Source organism: Geotrypetes seraphini, chromosome 1, assembly GCF_902459505.1.
Source record: "Geotrypetes seraphini chromosome 1, aGeoSer1.1, whole genome shotgun sequence".
Lineage (NCBI taxonomy): Eukaryota > Metazoa > Chordata > Amphibia > Gymnophiona > Dermophiidae > Geotrypetes > Geotrypetes seraphini.
In genome coordinates this window covers 87,817,964-87,835,197 of record NC_047084.1, presented here as the reverse complement: position 1 = coordinate 87,835,197, position 17,234 = coordinate 87,817,964, and the positions used below count along the sequence as shown (strand labels likewise).

The window sequence follows — 17,234 nt, the reverse complement described above, 5'->3', positions numbered from 1 at the left end:
GAGTGAGATTATACAAGAAATAATACATACTGACTCAGGATGCCTAGTCCAGGTGCACAGTGCCAAAATCTGAGCCTTATCCACACTCTTATCACCTCTTGCCTAGAGTAGACTACTGCAATTTGCTTCTCAATGTAATTCTCTGTCTCTCCTTCAATCCATTCAAAACTTGGCTGCACAATTTATTATCTGCCAGAGTTGCTATGCTCACATCACCCCCTTTCCTCAAGTCACTTCAATGGCTCCCTATCCATTTCTGCATACAGTTCAAACTCCTCTTTGTGCATTCACTCCATAGGTCCTCAATCTTTTCCCTCTCTTATCTCTCCCTATACTCTTACCTGACAACTCAGGCAAGTCTTTCTTATCTGTACCCTTCTCCTCTGCTGCCAACTCTCTCTTGCTGCACCATACAGCTGGAACAGACTGCCCGAGTCAGTACTTCAAGCTCCGTCTCTGGCAGTATTCAAATCCCGGCTAAAAGCCCACTTTTCTGGGTTGCTTTCAACTCTTAACCCCCACTTGCTTATAAAGCACCCATGTCATGTCTGAGAAACTCCCCAACACCCTACTTCTCCTGTTTGTCTGTTTTGATTAAATTGTAAGCTCTACCGAGCAGACACAGTCTATTGAATGCTTTAATGTACAGCGCTGTGCATGACTAGCAGCGCTATAAAAATTATAAGCAGTAGTACTAGTGCAGCAAAGTGGAAGGAACAGACTCTGGAGTTGGCACAGTACCGAAGGGTATAAATATGAATCATCATAGTAACCACAGGAATACAGAAGACCTCAAGAGGCCTAAATCTACTGGAAGACAGCAGAATTGTGATTTTCTGGTCAGAGAGAACCGGGTAATTACAAGATGATATATTTGGGGAAGGGGGGGAAGTGTCTATAAATGATTAGCCCTGTACATATCACAACAATAAGATGCTTCACTCCTAAGCCAATCTCTCTCTGTATATAGAAATATATTTACATATACAGTACTTCTGAGTTCACAGGATGTAATATGTGATGCAACATGTCAGAGCTTGGAAATTCTTTTTCGTTAGGCCAGTTGCACCAAACACATCTGTCACATTTTCTTGGTCTCCAATTTGCATTTCTTCATACTTTATAATCTGTTTCTCCAATGCTGGTAGGGGGTTTTGAGGGGGGGTTCTTCTTTACCAGTAAGCCCAAACTTCTTGCGCTGACTTTTTATCAATTTAAATTGTGAATGAGAAGCTAACATTGTGGACTCTGGAAGATGGAGCTCAGACAACTCTCTAGCAAACACTCCATATCTGGACTACCCATTCTTCCTTAGGCCTATTTTAAAGCAGGGTGCAGGGCCTCTGATGACAGCCTTGCCTCCCATAAAATTTAAGGGCCAGTGATCTCCACATCCTAAATGAAAAAGGGATTGGATTGGATTTATTATTTCATTTACCACTATTGACATAAGTATTTAGCGGTGTACAATTTTTTTTCAAAAAGGGAAATGGGATAGAATTTAATATACCGCCTTTCTGTAGTTACAAAGTAGTTTTACATGTTATATAAAGGTACTTATTTTGTACCTGGGGCAATAAAGGGTTAAGTGACTTGCCCAGCATCGCAGGAAGCTGCAATGGGAATCAAACACAGTTTCCCAGGTTCTCAGGCTGCTGAACTAACCACTAGGCTACAAAGAAAAAATGTCTGCTCTAAACAACTTCTAGCGCAGGCTGCAATCCAGTCGGATTTTCAGGATTTCCCCAATGAATATGCATGAGATCTATGTGCATGTACTGCTTTCAATGCATATTCATTGGGGAAATCCTAAAAACCCGACTGGATTGCGGTCCTCAAGGAGGGACTTTAAGATCCCTGATCTAGCATTACTGCTGGCAATTAATCAAAGCCCCAGGTATTCACTGGGGTGAGTTTTTACTTCTACCCTACAAGTAAAATAGAAACATGATGGCAGATAAAGGCCAAATGACCCATCCAGTCTGCCCATCCGCAGTAACCATTATCTCTTCCTCTTTCTAAGAGATCCCATGTGCCTATCCCAGGCTTTCTTTAATTCAGACAAAGTGCCTCCACCACCTCTTCTGGGAGACTGTTCCACACATCTACCATCCTTTCTGTAAAATAAAGTATTTCCTTAGATTACTCCTGAGCCCATCACCTCTTAACTTCATCCTATGCCCTCTCATTCCAGAGCCTCCTTTCAAATGAGACTCGACTCGCGCGCATTTACATCACAGAGGTATTTAAACGTCTCTATCAGATATTTCCCCTCTCCCGCCTTTCCTCCATGGACTGGTTGGAAGGCAAGCTGAAAAGCAGAAGAAGATGAAGAGGGACGCCTTACTGACAGATCCACAGCCCCAAGAGAGGAATCAAATTGTAGTGGGGAAGACCAGAGGCTGATCAGGGTAATTAGTCCCTTTACTGTCCACCATTCTTTCATGAGTCCAATGAGTAATTTTTGGAGGGTGCAAATCACAGCAGAATGCAGCTTTGTTCAACCAGTGGCGTATCTAGGACTGATGTTGGGGGTGGATCCCAAGGTAAACATCAGTAGACACTAGACCAGGGTGGGCAACCTGTAGCCCATGGGCCAAATGCAGCCTGCAAAACCTTGAGATGTATACACAGAAAACATCATTAACCAGAGGTTTCAGCCATTTTAAATACGGAAAATATTTTCCATTGTTTTGACACCTCTTCCCATGGCCCATGCTACTGCTGCTAACTGGGTGGACCTAGCTAAAAGAGGCTCCACCCCCTCCACACATCACATTCCTGCACCTACACAAGCACTATAGCACTTCTTTAGAAAACATATTGCCTTTCACTCTGCTAGCTATTGAAATACTTCACTCAGTAAAGGGACTGATAACAGTCGGTTCAATTAATTAAATCTTTGGAAGCATTACAGTAAGGCACTAAAGCTTTTAGAAAACCTGCAGGCCACAAGACAACATACGAGTGCAAAAGCGGTGCAGAAAGTGCTTTGCCATGCACACAACTTCGCCAGGAGGCGGAACTGCAGCAAAGAGCAGGGCAAACTGGAAAACTGAAGCTTTGGCTTTCCAGTTTAAAGCCTCAGCACCACACTGAAGTCTGCTCTTCTCACACATAAAGAGCCGACAGACAACACCCTGCCAACATCAAACATGAAAAAAAATACAGACACAAAATGTGTGTTCTCTCCCTTCTTCCCCCCACAAGCACAATGGTACAGCCTCGGCAGGGCTTCAGCGACTGCAATTCTTAACCCTTTCACTGCCACAACAAACGTTGGTGTCACTATTAGCTTGCTCGGCTGGTTTGCAGTGGGGAGAGGGAAGGAGTTGCTCTTTTTAGGATTGTGTTTTTTTTTTAAATCTGCTAGGCACACCAAACATAAGGGGGGGGGGGGAATTCCACACCAAAACAAAACAGAGGGAAAAAGCGGAATGAAAACACAGTATCTGGATGAAGCCAGGACAAAATAAAGAAATATAAAAGATATACTAAGGGTATTTAAGAATATAAGAACAGCCTTACTGGGTCAGACCAATGGCCCATCTAGCCCAATATCCCGTCTTCACGGAGGCCGATCCAAGTCACAAGTACCCGGCAAAACCCTAAATAGTAGCAGCATTGCACGCATACCTTTAAACCGACGTACCAGAGAAAGGCCTACGGCATGCGATCGGCGCGCTCTGAACCCACCTTCCAGCATCGCACGGAGAGGGGGAACGCTGTGTCACTTCTGAATGCTGCCCGTCAGCGGTAGCGCCAGCATTCTTCCCAGACCGATCGGGGGTGGGGGAAACGATTCCTTATCCATCACCCTCTAGTATTACCCCGGCGGATGCACCACAAGCCGGAGAGCCAGCGTCGGGACCGCACCCAAATCCAAGGGAATATTACAGGGCAACAACAAAAAGAAGGCTCATCCTCCCCACCTTACACGCGCACTGCACCTTTCTTTGGCAAAGGAAAAAGGAGGCAGGGAACAGTCATCCAGCAGCATTGCCGGCTCCGATTCCGCAGTCTGTCGTATCACTGACAACCTTCCCCCCCCTCCCCCCAACAAAAGCGAATTCAACACCGGGGCAATTAATCATTCCGGACCCTGCACAAAATAGCACGCTCCCCCCCTGGCCGCAACCCTACAAAAGGGTTTCGTTTTGGATGGCCGATAATTCTTTTCCCCCCCCTGTCTTTTGTTAACACGCGCTTTATCTTATACATCGGTATTTAAATGCTGTAGAGTCACCACCCCGGATGACATTTGCGAGACAATGAAAGCAAAACGTTACCCTCCCCCCCCCCCCCCCAACCCGGTCGTTTGCACCAAATCGGCAGTGTCAACAAAAGAGCTGTCGGCAAAGCACCTGTTAATAAAACCCAAACAAACTGCGTTTCCATCCCAAGTTCAAATTAAAAAAAAAAAAATACTGCTACGATGTGGTCTCTCCAATAAAAAGCTATCAATGAGCAAGCTAAAAAAACCAAACACAAACCCTAATAGTATCTAACAATCTTGTGGACTGCAAGCAAATGATGCAATAGGAAAGGGCTATTCAGATGGACCGCGAGGCCTTGCCTACGACCAGCCACAATTGGGGAAAATAAAAACGGGTTTTCCCACCCCAGCATTTCTTATTCCCCACCGTAAACTGTTCCGAAATAGAATCTGCACAATAGGGAAATCCACCGCTTTATTCCCGGGATAAGCAGCATCCAATCTGTTGGTTTTTTGTTTTTTTTTTACTATGCGGGACCAGGGTTGGCCACTGTTGGAAACGGGATACCGGTCAGTCCCAGTATGGCAATTCTTCTGTGCATGTCATGCGATCCCCCCCAACACACGTTCTCTTGCCGCAGAGGGAACGGGGAGTTAAAGCGACATCACACACATGGGGCACAAGCCAGAGGGCATGGCCTAAAGCAGCGATTCAAGAGCATGTCAAAGGGTCAGTAAAGCTCGGGTGGCGCTTTTTATTTATTTTTTATTTTTTTTCGGCACACACCGTCTCCGTTTCGGAATGCAACCATGCCCAAGTCTCGTCATTTCTACAGCGAACAGCTGCAGCCTTTTGTTTGACAGCAGCGCAGCTATTCAAAGTACGGAAAGAGAGAAGCCACAGTTTCAAAAAAAACACAACAAAAGGGGGGTGGGGGTGGGGAGTGGGAGTGAGACGTGCCCGGGGCGGTCGGAGGCAAGCCCACGGCACAGAGGCTTCGAGGGGAAGGCAGCGGGGAAAGTGCAGGCACGGTGCAGCCTCCTTACTCGCCCCCTAAAGTTTCAAAGGGTGGACGTCGCATTACCTTGGCTCTAGTCACCCGGTGGAGGGGGGGAATCCAAGGTTACTCCGGGGAGGGGGGGGCTTCAGATTCTTGCCTTCCGTCTCATGAGGGAGGGGGGACTTTTCCTGCCCGGCTCCGCCAGACAGCCGGGGCGAGAGATCCCAGAACTGCGACGCCCAAGCCCTGCCCCCAGCGAGAACCACGTGCGAATGGTTTAAAAGGAGGCCCCGCCGCCGCCGCTTGGCCGCCTGGGAATTGGAGTCCGGCCCTGAGGATCCCGCCCTCCTGGCTGCTGTCTCGGCCGATTCCCCGCCTTGAGCTGCTATTGCTCACGTGCAGGGGGCTCCCCTGGCCAAGGAGGACACCAGCCAGATCCTAGGAATTGTCCTTTTCCAGGATCACTAAACCATTTTGCAGTAATCCTCTCTGTGGTACAACATGCATGTCAAGCGAAGCTTAGAACCCTACCTGTTCCAAAAGTTTCTAGCAGACATAACATAGTAGATGACGGCAGATAAAGACCCGAATGGTCCATCCAGTCTGCCCAACCTGATTCAATTTACATTTTTTAATTTTTTCTTCTTAGCTATTTTTTGGCAAGAATCCAAAGCTTTACCCGGTACTGTGCTTGGGTTCCAACTGCCGAAATCTCTGTTAAGACTTACTCCAGCCCATCTACACCCTCCCAGTCATTGAAACCCTCCCGAGCCCATCCTCCACCAAACGGCCATATACAGACACAGAGAGCACTAAACCCTACACTCTCTCCGCATGTTACTCATGGCTCAGCCCCTCAGGCGCCTGTAAATGCTCCATGCAGCGAAACTCCTAGTACAGGGGTAGGCAATTTCGGTTCTCGGAGCCAGGTCAGGTTTTCAGGATATCCACAATGAATATGTATGAGATGGATTTGCATGCACTGCCTCCTTGAGGTATCTGGGTTTTTTTAAATGGACGCTGATGTGTGATTGTCACGCACTCAGCAACTGCTTCTTAGCGCCAAGATTGGCTTCCTTCAGAGAATCAGGCCCTAACTGTATAACTGTGTGTGAAAGTTTAGAAAATTAGGGAAGAGGATCCCAAAATGGCAAAAGGATGGAAACAAAGCGGTTGAGGGCTTCAGCTCAATTTAGCAGTGAAAATATTTTTAGTAAATGACTACAGGTAGCTTAAATTGCCACCTCTGACCCAGTATGGCCATTCTTTTTTTTCTTTTTTTTTAATTCAAATTTTCAAAATATAAACAAGTAAATCTACTTGAATACAGAATAGAAATAAAAAGTTTCCAGTCATGGTCGAGCTGCGCACAGCCAGTATAACTCTAAAACATTCTAGGAAATCATAATTAATTATTTTGTCCACAAATATGTGATCCAAGAACAAAGAAATGAAAACCAAATAAATAATATACTCATATATTATAATAAGGACAGAATATGAGAATAAACCATTCCCAGTCGCTTTTCATAGACCGAAATTTCAGCGCGGTTGTATGCTCCTTTGCTCCAATCATCGGTCTCCTTCCTATATATCTTCTACCCTATATTCTAACTATTTTATAAATGGAGTATCATTATTTATTCTTAATATTTATTTTTTAATCCTTTTTTTAATTTTAAAATTACTCCTAATTTATCTAATATACGTCAGGTGTCTACACTCACTCATTGGAGACCAAACTGACATCACTCATACATTACTAATTTCAAATTGTTGTTAAACATTTCTAATTTCAAATTGTTGTTAAACATTAGTCTTTGTGAAACAAGTACTTAGCTTTCGTTTTTTAACTTTTGGTTTTCATTTTTTAGTAGAGCTCGTATATCTTGTGATACCAACGTGGCCAGCGTTTCGTAGACTTCAATGTTTGTCTACTGCTTCAGGGCTGTTTCTCACGTACAACAAGCTACTACAACAAAAAGAAAATGTTGTATATTAAAATTAGTTTTTAAAATTATAAGTTAGCCCTTACGAATCTTAAAGGCTAAAAATTCTACTTACTTGTTTAACACACACTATCAGTCAACTCAGTCACACTTGAAATGGCGACAGCCTCTATTTAACACGGCTACGTGATGACGTCAGGCAACAAATCACTAGCGTCACAACGTAACCAATGGCCATAGCTAGCCTATTAACATTCCCCATTGTTTCATTCATAACATTCAATAAAAATGTTGCCACTCAATATGTTTATTTAATCCATTGGGATATAAGGTGTTCAGACGATTGATCCATCTTTGCTCATGCTGAGCAAGAATCCTACTAAAATCTCCCCCTCGTATATTTGGTTTCAATACTTCAATGATCAATGCTTTTAAAGTTGAAAATTCATGCTGTTTGGCTATGCAATGCCTCGCCAGTGGAGCACCTAGATTGTGATTTTTAATGGTGCTTTTATGTTCGGTCAGTCGGACACAAAATTTACGAGATGTCTGACCAACATATATTAAATCGCACGGACATCTTAGAACGTAAACCACACCCTGAGTTTTACAGTTTGAATTATGTTTAAGGATATATTCTTTTTTATCTTTTGGGTTAATAAATCGATTAGTACATTCCATTATACTACACAAAGAGCACTCCCCACACTCATGATGGCCCGAATAGTTTACAATTTCTGTAGTTTGTTGCTGAGGAAGTTGAGACGGGCAAAGCATTTCTTTTAAATTCCTGGTGCGGCGATAGGCAATTCTTAAAGAGTAATCCTTAAATGTCCCAGCTATTCTTAACATCGCCCAGTGCTTCCTGAGTGAACGTGCAATTTGATGGCTGTTCTTTGAATAAGTTAGTACACATGTCATCTGCTTGTCATCTGCTGAGCTATTAGTCATCTGCTTTGGTTGTAGTAAAAGATCCCGGTGATTATAATATGCTCTTTTATAAGCCCTAGCTATAATATTAGAGGGATACCCTCGTTGTAAGAGCTTTTCCTTTAAGTGAGTGGCTTGTTTTTTGAACTCACAATCAGAGGTACATATACGTCTGATTCTCAAAAATTGAGAGAACGGCAGGCTCGTTTTTAGAGACCTAGGATGTGCGCTGGAAAAATGTAACATAGCATTACTATCTGTGGGTTTAGTGTAGACTTTAGTGTTAAAAACCCCATCAATAATTTTGATATGAACATCCAAAAATGATAGCTCAATCTCACTGCATATCGAGGTAAATTTTACTTTAGGGTGGCATATATTAATGTACTCCAAAAACATATTGAGCTCAGCATGACTACCATTCCAGATCATGAAGATGTCGTCGATGTACCGGACCCATAGCTTCATTTTATCTTGGAAGCGTGATGAATATATCCATTTTTGCTCAAAGGAGTCCATAAAAAGATTAGCTACAGATGGAGCCATTGTAATGCCCATAGCAATTCCTGAGCTTTGTTGAAATAGCTGGTCTTCAAATATGAAAAAGCTAGTTTGAAGAACAATTTTAGCCAGTTGGTAAATAAAGTCAGTAGGGACCCTGGGATTTACTCTCATATCCAGTAGGTTCCTAATGATTTCTAATGCCTCTTCTTGAGGGATAATAGTATACAATGAGCAAACATCAATAGTAACCAGTATAGACTGTTTATCCGGTGTAATTTGATTGATATTGTAATTTGATTGTAATTTGATTTCATTAATTCAGTCTTAGACTTCCCCACTGTTTTAAACTGGGAAAATCCTAACATGAGTAATGGTGCCCTCTGGGATGAACTAATGATTTCATCAAAAAGATACATCCGCGCTGAATTACATGGCGCAACTCTGACTGAGTATTGTAAGAAGGAATTAATCCCGAGGGGACTACGGGTTTTTAAAGAACCGCGTATGTTTAACGATGATTTGGAATTTGGACAAAAGTGGATTGCAATATTAAACAAGTGCTCGCTTGACCTTATGGTCTTAATTATCGAACGCACGAAACAAGCCATGATTTGTATAAAAACAGAAATTGAGGAAAAATTGAAGACCCTAAAGCAAGGGGAAACAGACACTGATTTCAAACAACGACAAGACGATTTAAAGAAGAAGGTAGATGAATTTAGAATAGAGATTCAAAAGGACAAATATAAAAAAAATTTAAAAGAGACGAAAATGATTACATACAAAACAAAGTGTATCCGTGGCTAAAAACTCAAGATCCAGCTGATATCACGAAAACAAAGACAGTTTCTTTCAACCAGTCCTCTGAATCTTCAAATTTTGGATCCAGCTCTGATGAGGATTTTTTAAGTTCAAAGCCAAACTACCCTCGCAGAGGACGACGTCGAAGGGGCAACAATCGGGGCCAAAGAGGATATTCAAACCAGGGCCAATATCAGAATCAAGGCCAAAATTTAAATCCAGGCCAATATCCAAACCTACGGTCTCAAACGAGAGTTCAGCGAGGACAAAGATTTCCATAATGGGAAATCCTGTTGACCACGTGAAAATTCATCTTGAAAATCCGGAATCAGTGGAAACTTTAGTGGTGAATCTTTCCGAACATTTTCTTACACCAGATGAACATTCAATATTATCTAAAGGATTATCTTTTGTCCCTTTAACACCAATAGATACATTTCAAAATAGTATAGACATTGAAAAATTCTATCGTACATTGAAGATCAAGGCCTTTTTTTCACAAACTGAAGCCAGTGCCCATGATAAAGTGGAATCGTTAGTGGCCCCTAAATCCATCTGGGTCCCACCAGGTCCTGTTGACCCGGTGCTTGAAACATTTCATAATCTTATGAAAGCCGACATTACTCAAATTAACACAAAGGGCCATTTTAAATGTGCCCATAACATCAGTCGGAAGGAAAATCTGGCCATTAAAACTTTAATGGCAGATAAAGAACTAATCATCAGACGAGCTGATAAAGGAGGAAAAATAGTGCTCATGAATAGGGCGGACTACCTTAAGGAAGTATATAAACAGCTCTTAAGTGATGATTATATATGTTTATCCACAGATCCAACTGAACACATACAGTTAAAAATCAATACATTGACGAAGAAGGCACTGGATAAAGGCTTTTTAACTAAGAAAGAATTTTGTTTTCTCAATGTCAAATATCCGAAAATTCCGATTTTTTACCTTCTCCCAAAAATCCACAAATCTCTAAGCTCTCCTCCGGGGAGACCGATCGTTTCCAACAGAGGTGCCCTTTTGGAAGCATCCTCAATTTACATTGACAAATTCCTACAAGATGCTGTGAAAAAAACCGCCTCTTATGTTCAAGATACTACTCAATTTTTGAGAATTATCAATCAAATTACACCGGATAAACAGTCTATACTGGTTACTATTGATGTTTGCTCATTGTATACTATTATCCCTCAAGAAGAGGCATTAGAAATCATTAGGAACCTACTGGATATGAGAGTAAATCCCAGGGTCCCTACTGACTTTATTTACCAACTGGCTAAAATTGTTCTTCAAACTAGCTTTTTCATATTTGAAGACCAGCTATTTCAACAAAGCTCAGGAATTGCTATGGGCATTACAATGGCTCCATCTGTAGCTAATCTTTTTATGGACTCCTTTGAGCAAAAATGGATATATTCATCACGCTTCCAAGATAAAATGAAGCTATGGGTCCGGTACATCGACGACATCTTCATGATCTGGAATGGTAGTCATGCTGAGCTCAATATGTTTTTGGAGTACATTAATATATGCCACCCTAAAGTAAAATTTACCTCGATATGCAGTGAGATTGAGCTATCATTTTTGGATGTTCATATCAAAATTATTGATGGGGTTTTTAACACTAAAGTCTACACTAAACCCACAGATAGTAATGCTATGTTACATTTTTCCAGCGCACATCCTAGGTCTCTAAAAACGAGCCTGCCGTTCTCTCAATTTTTGAGAATCAGACGTATATGTACCTCTGATTGTGAGTTCAAAAAACAAGCCACTCACTTAAAGGAAAAGCTCTTACAACGAGGGTATCCCTCTAATATTATAGCTAGGGCTTATAAAAGAGCATATTATAATCACCGGGATCTTTTACTACAACCAAAGCAGATGACTAATAGCTCAGCAGATGACAAGCAGATGACATGTGTACTAACTTATTCAAAGAACAGCCATCAAATTGCACGTTCACTCAGGAAGCACTGGGCGATGTTAAGAATAGCTGGGACATTTAAGGATTACTCTTTAAGAATTGCCTATCGCCGCACCAGGAATTTAAAAGAAATGCTTTGCCCGTCTCAACTTCCTCAGCAACAAACTACAGAAATTGTAAACTATTCGGGCCATCATGAGTGTGGGGAGTGCTCTTTGTGTAGTATAATGGAATGTACTAATCGATTTATTAACCCAAAAGATAAAAAAGAATATATCCTTAAACATAATTCAAACTGTAAAACTCAGGGTGTGGTTTACGTTCTAAGATGTCCGTGCGATTTAATATATGTTGGTCAGACATCTCGTAAATTTTGTGTCCGACTGACCGAACATAAAAGCACCATTAAAAATCACAATCTAGGTGCTCCACTGGCGAGGCATTGCATAGCCAAACAGCATGAATTTTCAACTTTAAAAGCATTGATCATTGAAGTATTGAAACCAAATATACGAGGGGGAGATTTTAGTAGGATTCTTGCTCAGCATGAGCAAAGATGGATCAATCGTCTGAACACCTTATATCCCAATGGATTAAATAAACATATTGAGTGGCAACATTTTTATTGAATGTTATGAATGAAACAATGGGGAATGTTAATAGGCTAGCTATGGCCATTGGTTACGTTGTGACGCTAGTGATTTGTTGCCTGACGTCATCACGTAGCCGTGTTAAATAGAGGCTGTCGCCATTTCAAGTGTGACTGAGTTGACTGATAGTGTGTGTTAAACAAGTAAGTAGAATTTTTAGCCTTTAAGATTCGTAAGGGCTAACTTATAATTTTAAAAACTAATTTTAATATACAACATTTTCTTTTTGTTGTAGTAGCTTGTTGTACGTGAGAAACAGCCCTGAAGCAGTAGACAAACATTGAAGTCTACGAAACGCTGGCCACGTTGGTATCACAAGATATACGAGCTCTACTAAAAAATGAAAACCAAAAGTTAAAAAACGAAAGCTAAGTACTTGTTTCACAAAGACTAATGTTTAACAACAATTTGAAATTAGAAATGTTTAACAACAATTTGAAATTAGTAATGTATGAGTGATGTCAGTTTGGTCTCCAATGAGTGAGTGTAGACACCTGACGTATATTAGATAAATTAGGAGTAATTTTAAAATTAAAAAAAGGATTAAAAAATAAATATTAAGAATAAATAATGATACTCCATTTATAAAATAGTTAGAATATAGGGTAGAAGATATATAGGAAGGAGACCGATGATTGGAGCAAAGGAGCATACAACCGCGCTGAAATTTCGGTCTATGAAAAGCGACTGTGCGTGGGCTCCGTTACTGAGGTCTCTTCCTAAGTATAATTGAATGATTAGTGGTTTACACTTTCTCTTAAATATATGGGAATATTTAGACAATATATATTAGTTTTTTCCCATTGGGGGTTCTACTATAGTGTAGTCAATAAACCATTCCCCCCAGACAGCCAACTGTGGGTAACACTATTGAACCAATAATCACCCCCCCCCCCTTCTTTAACTACAATAAATCCCAAAAGTTGTTTCAATTCACAGAAAATACAATTTTTTCCTTCTGAGACAGCATTTAGAAGGAAATTTCAAAACAAAAGATGCACCCAAAGCTAGGACCCTTGGTCTATATGCCAAGAAGTCCTTTCTTCTTTTTTGTGTCTCTAGATATGTCAGAAAACACTCGAATTGTGGAAGCGAAAAAGGTATCATTCATACTTCTAAAGTAGAGAGTTGCGTGGGGACAGAAATCCCACCCATCCCTGCCCATCCCCGCCCGGATCCTTTCTGTCCCCACCTGTCCCCGCCAGGATCCTCTCCATCCCCACCCTTCCCCGCAAAGAATTACCTCCATCCCCGCCCGTCCCCATAAAAAGCAGCAATTACTTCTGACAGGATCATCAATTCCAGTTTCTTGTGTGTTTGCACTGCTGTTTTCCTTGTGGAATCTCTTTGGTGGAACTCTTTTTTTGTTTTCTGTTCAGGTAATTAACTTATAAACCCCCTCTTTTACTAAGGCTGACATGTCCATTATATTATATGGATGAACCCTGCTTCCAAAGCCTTCCATCCCCGTGGGAGTCCTGTTGGCTAGAGGGGAGTCCCCGTGGGCCAGAAGGGGGTCCCCGTGGGAGTCCTGTGGGTTAGGGGGGATTCCCATTCCCATGCAGACCTCTAGTCTAAAGTAAGTTCAAAGTATGGCTATTCTTATGTTCTTATAATATAATCATTCTGGATATCCTGAAAAGCAGGTTGCCTGATTGTGAGGCCACATAATAGGTTAGGAAAGCAGGGCCTGTAGAGGAGGAAAACTGTCAGACACAACCCCAAGCCCGGAGGGACTGAGCTTATATTGCATCCTTCCACAGACAGCCAAAGTCATTTATCTCAACCTTTGTTTCCATCCACAGAGCCAGCCAACAATCTAGTTATTCCTCTTTAGTCTTGCTTTATCTGTTTTCTTCAGCAATTTCCTATGTGGCACCATATCAAATGTTTTACTGACATTTTAGATGGATGATATTCATTCCTTCTACTTATCATATAAAATTATTGAATGAGTTTGGCTTGAATTTTCTTCTTCAAAGCCATGACAGCCTATCTCTGTTAGTTCAAATTGTTTTCATGAGTTTTTGTTACCTTATCCCAGTGCTTTGCTGAATATGTTGATGAGATTTTCTGGCGTCTACAAAGTCCTACAGTTTGTTAAATGGCATGCTTGCAGCTCCCAAAGATTCATAGAATTTATTTATTTATTTATTATTCGCTTATTTCCTTACATTCAAATCTCACTTAAGTATCCAGCCGGAATTCAACAACTAGCTTCTCATTCCATGTACCCCACTTCGCTCAGTCACACATAACCTCCTCACTATCCCATTTCTAAAACATATTAATATGATGCATTCTAATATCTTCTCTGTTACCGCATAAAAGAATGTTAGCTATACTTAATGCTGTAGTAATTCAAACCATTTTGAAAACTTAGAAAAATGCATCCTAGTTATCTTTCCAATTTTGGTGGAATTAAGTGTGTTTAGTTGGGAAATATGAGGTGGTCATAATGGAGAAGAGAGATAAAGAGGCCAAATTCAGATCATTAGGGAGCGCCTACACAAGGGTTTGAAGATAATAGTTGAATTATAGTGAAAGAATGGAGATGTATGCACACAGATATGGATGGATGTTGGTTTTTCATCCTCTGCAAGTGTGTGTGTGTGTGGGGGGGGGGTGTTGGAATTTAATTTCAAGGAATTCGTCTTTTAATATCCTAAGCTTTATTGTATGTTACTATATAAAATTTCAATACAATTTTGGAACTGAGGAAGTTCTTAACAGAAAAAAAATAAACAAATAAATTCAAATCAAAATTAAAAATATTCCTGTTTAATTTCTTTTGGACTGTTCAACACTTTTGGACGATAACTGTTCTTATAAGGACAAAATGACTCTCATCTACTATGGTCTTTCACTACCTCACGTTTGTCCCTTTTTGGTTTTCTTTCCTCTCATTAATGTAGTTCTATCTTACTTCGCTTCTGTCAGCGTTCGTCTTGCTTCAACTGCTTGTTGTATTAACACTCCCTAGTGATGTCCCTACTTATTAATTTTGTAACCTTGTTTTAACTTTAAATGTATCCTCTATAATAAAACCCTAAGCGCGCATGCGCACTTAGGGGTTCATAATAATAATTTTTAAAAAACGTCTAAAAAGTGGCCGAAATGGCTACTTGGACAATCAAAAAGCCTGATCGTCCAAGTACCCATAATCAAAGCTGGTTTTAGACGTATCTAAAACCAGCTTAGGCCTTTCCCCTGCCTCTAAATGGACAGAGAGAAAAGAGGCATTCTTAGAGGAGGGGAAAGGGCGGGCGGTGGCCAAGAGGTGGGCCGACCTAGACCAAGGCGTGCAGCAGGTATAACCAAAACTGTAGGTAGGTTGCCTAGTCAGCACTTATACGTTTTGACTTAGACAAAGTCAAAACAGGTCTAAGTGCCAAAAAAGGGGCCACTGAGCTGATCGTAGCTGCTACAATCAGCTGAGCAGCCCTAGCAACCTGCCTAACCCCTACAGCAATGATCGCGGCAGGAGAGTTGCCTCATCTCCCCTACTGCGATGCCATCACTCCTCTACCCGAACTGCCGTGACCTGCGGCAGGAGAGATGCTCTATCTCTCCTGCCGCGTGTTGTGGCAGTTCGGGTAGAGGAGTGATGGCATCGTGGTAGGGGAGATGAGGCATCTCTCCTGCCGCAATACATCACCCCCCCCCCCCAATAACATCGGGGCAAGAGGGAGCCCAAGCCCTCTTGCCCCACGGCCCCCCCCCCCCTCGATTACGTTCGGGGCAGGAGGGAGCCCAAGCCCTCCTGCCCCGCAATCTCTAATCCCCCCGAGTCCGATGGGGCCAGGAGGGAGCCCAAGCCCTCCTGGCCTCTCGCCCCCCCCCACCTACAAGATCGGGCATGAGGGAGCCCAACCCCTCCTGCCCAGGCGGACCCCCTACCTCCCACCACAATAAGGGCAGGAGGGATCCCAGGCCCTCCTGCCCTCGACATAACCCCCCCAACGACCACCCCCCCTGAACCCACAATCGGCCCCCCCTGCTGACCCGCAACTTCCCCCACCGACCCCACGACCCCTCCCACACCAATCACACACCCCCATACCTTTTAAATATTGGCTGGACGGACGGGTGCCAAGCCCGCCCGTCCGACAAGCCAGCCGGCTCTGGAATGGGGCCGGATTGGCCCAGGCGGCTGAAACCCTGCCCACAGGTGGGGCCTAAGGCGCCTGGGCCAACCAGAATAGCCCTGGGAGTCTTAGGCCCCTCCTGTGGGCAGGGCCTTAGGCACATGGGCCGGGTGGGTGAGGGTGGGGAGGGGGGAATAATCACAAACTAAAAATAGAAATATGTAGACAAAAGTTAAACTGAACTGCCAAGAAACCAGACTCTGCATTCAATGCAACACCACAAAAATAGTGACACATGTCCCCTAATACTGTGCAAAATATAAAGACAGTAGATGTAAATTTGAAAAAACTGATACATAACAATCACCACTTTACAAATTAACAAATAAAAATAAATCAAATAATGAGAAATATGAAAATACCATTTTATTGGACTAATCCATTTTTCAATTAGCTTTCAGAGGCCAAATCTTTCTTCAGAACAGTACAGTATACTGCTGTTATGCTATCCTGTCCTGAGGAAAGGGGTTTAGTCCAAAAAATTGCCTTATTTCCATTTCCTATTTATAAACTTTTATCAATACAATTACAATACTACTTGATTCTAAGTAAAGCAACAAAAAAAATCTTTCTACTTTTTGTCGTTTCTGCTTTAATCATCTTCTCTTTGCTCTCTTCTTTCTATACAGCACTTATCCTCTCCCTTCCATGCAACATCTGCCCTCTCTTTGCCCCTTCCACCCAGCTTCTGCCCTCTCTCTCTACCCCTTCCATCTACTGTCCACCCTCTCTCTCTTTCTATGCCCCTTCAATAAACTGTATATCTGGGGTCCCTTCTCTCCTTTGCACATGATTCATTTCAGCTTCACCCCCTCGCCCCTATGCTTTGGCATCTCTCTCTTTCTCTTCTCCTTTCCTTCCTTCCTTCCCACTCCACACCATGGTGTGGTATCTCTATTTCCTTCCCTTCCCTCCCCCCATGCCATCTCTTCCTCCCCCTCCATGGTCTGGTATCTCCTTTCATTTTTTCCTTTCCCTCCTTCCCATGGACTTGACATCTCTGGTTCCTCTCCCTTGTTTTCCTTCTCCCTTCTTTCCTCTCTCTCCCCAATTGGGTGCAGCAGCATTTCTATCACCCCCTTCCCTATGCAGCAGCAGCAT

The 17,234-nt window shown here is 42.3% G+C and overlaps 1 protein-coding gene across 2 annotated transcripts in view; it reads right to left on the bottom strand.

Annotated features, from left to right (window-relative positions):
* Positions 1-5,498, bottom strand: part of CTIF (cap binding complex dependent translation initiation factor) — a 463,145-nt gene extending 457,647 nt beyond the window's left edge. Inside the window, exon 1 of one of the 2 annotated variants that reach the window (XM_033934740.1) lies at positions 5,302-5,498. The gene's annotated coding sequence lies outside the window, so the exon portion shown is untranslated. Of the gene's footprint in view, positions 1-3,696; positions 3,794-5,301 lie in introns of those variants that run through there. The other variant, XM_033934750.1, reaches the window with a different exon arrangement.
* Between the last annotated feature and the right edge of the window lie 11,736 nt (positions 5,499-17,234).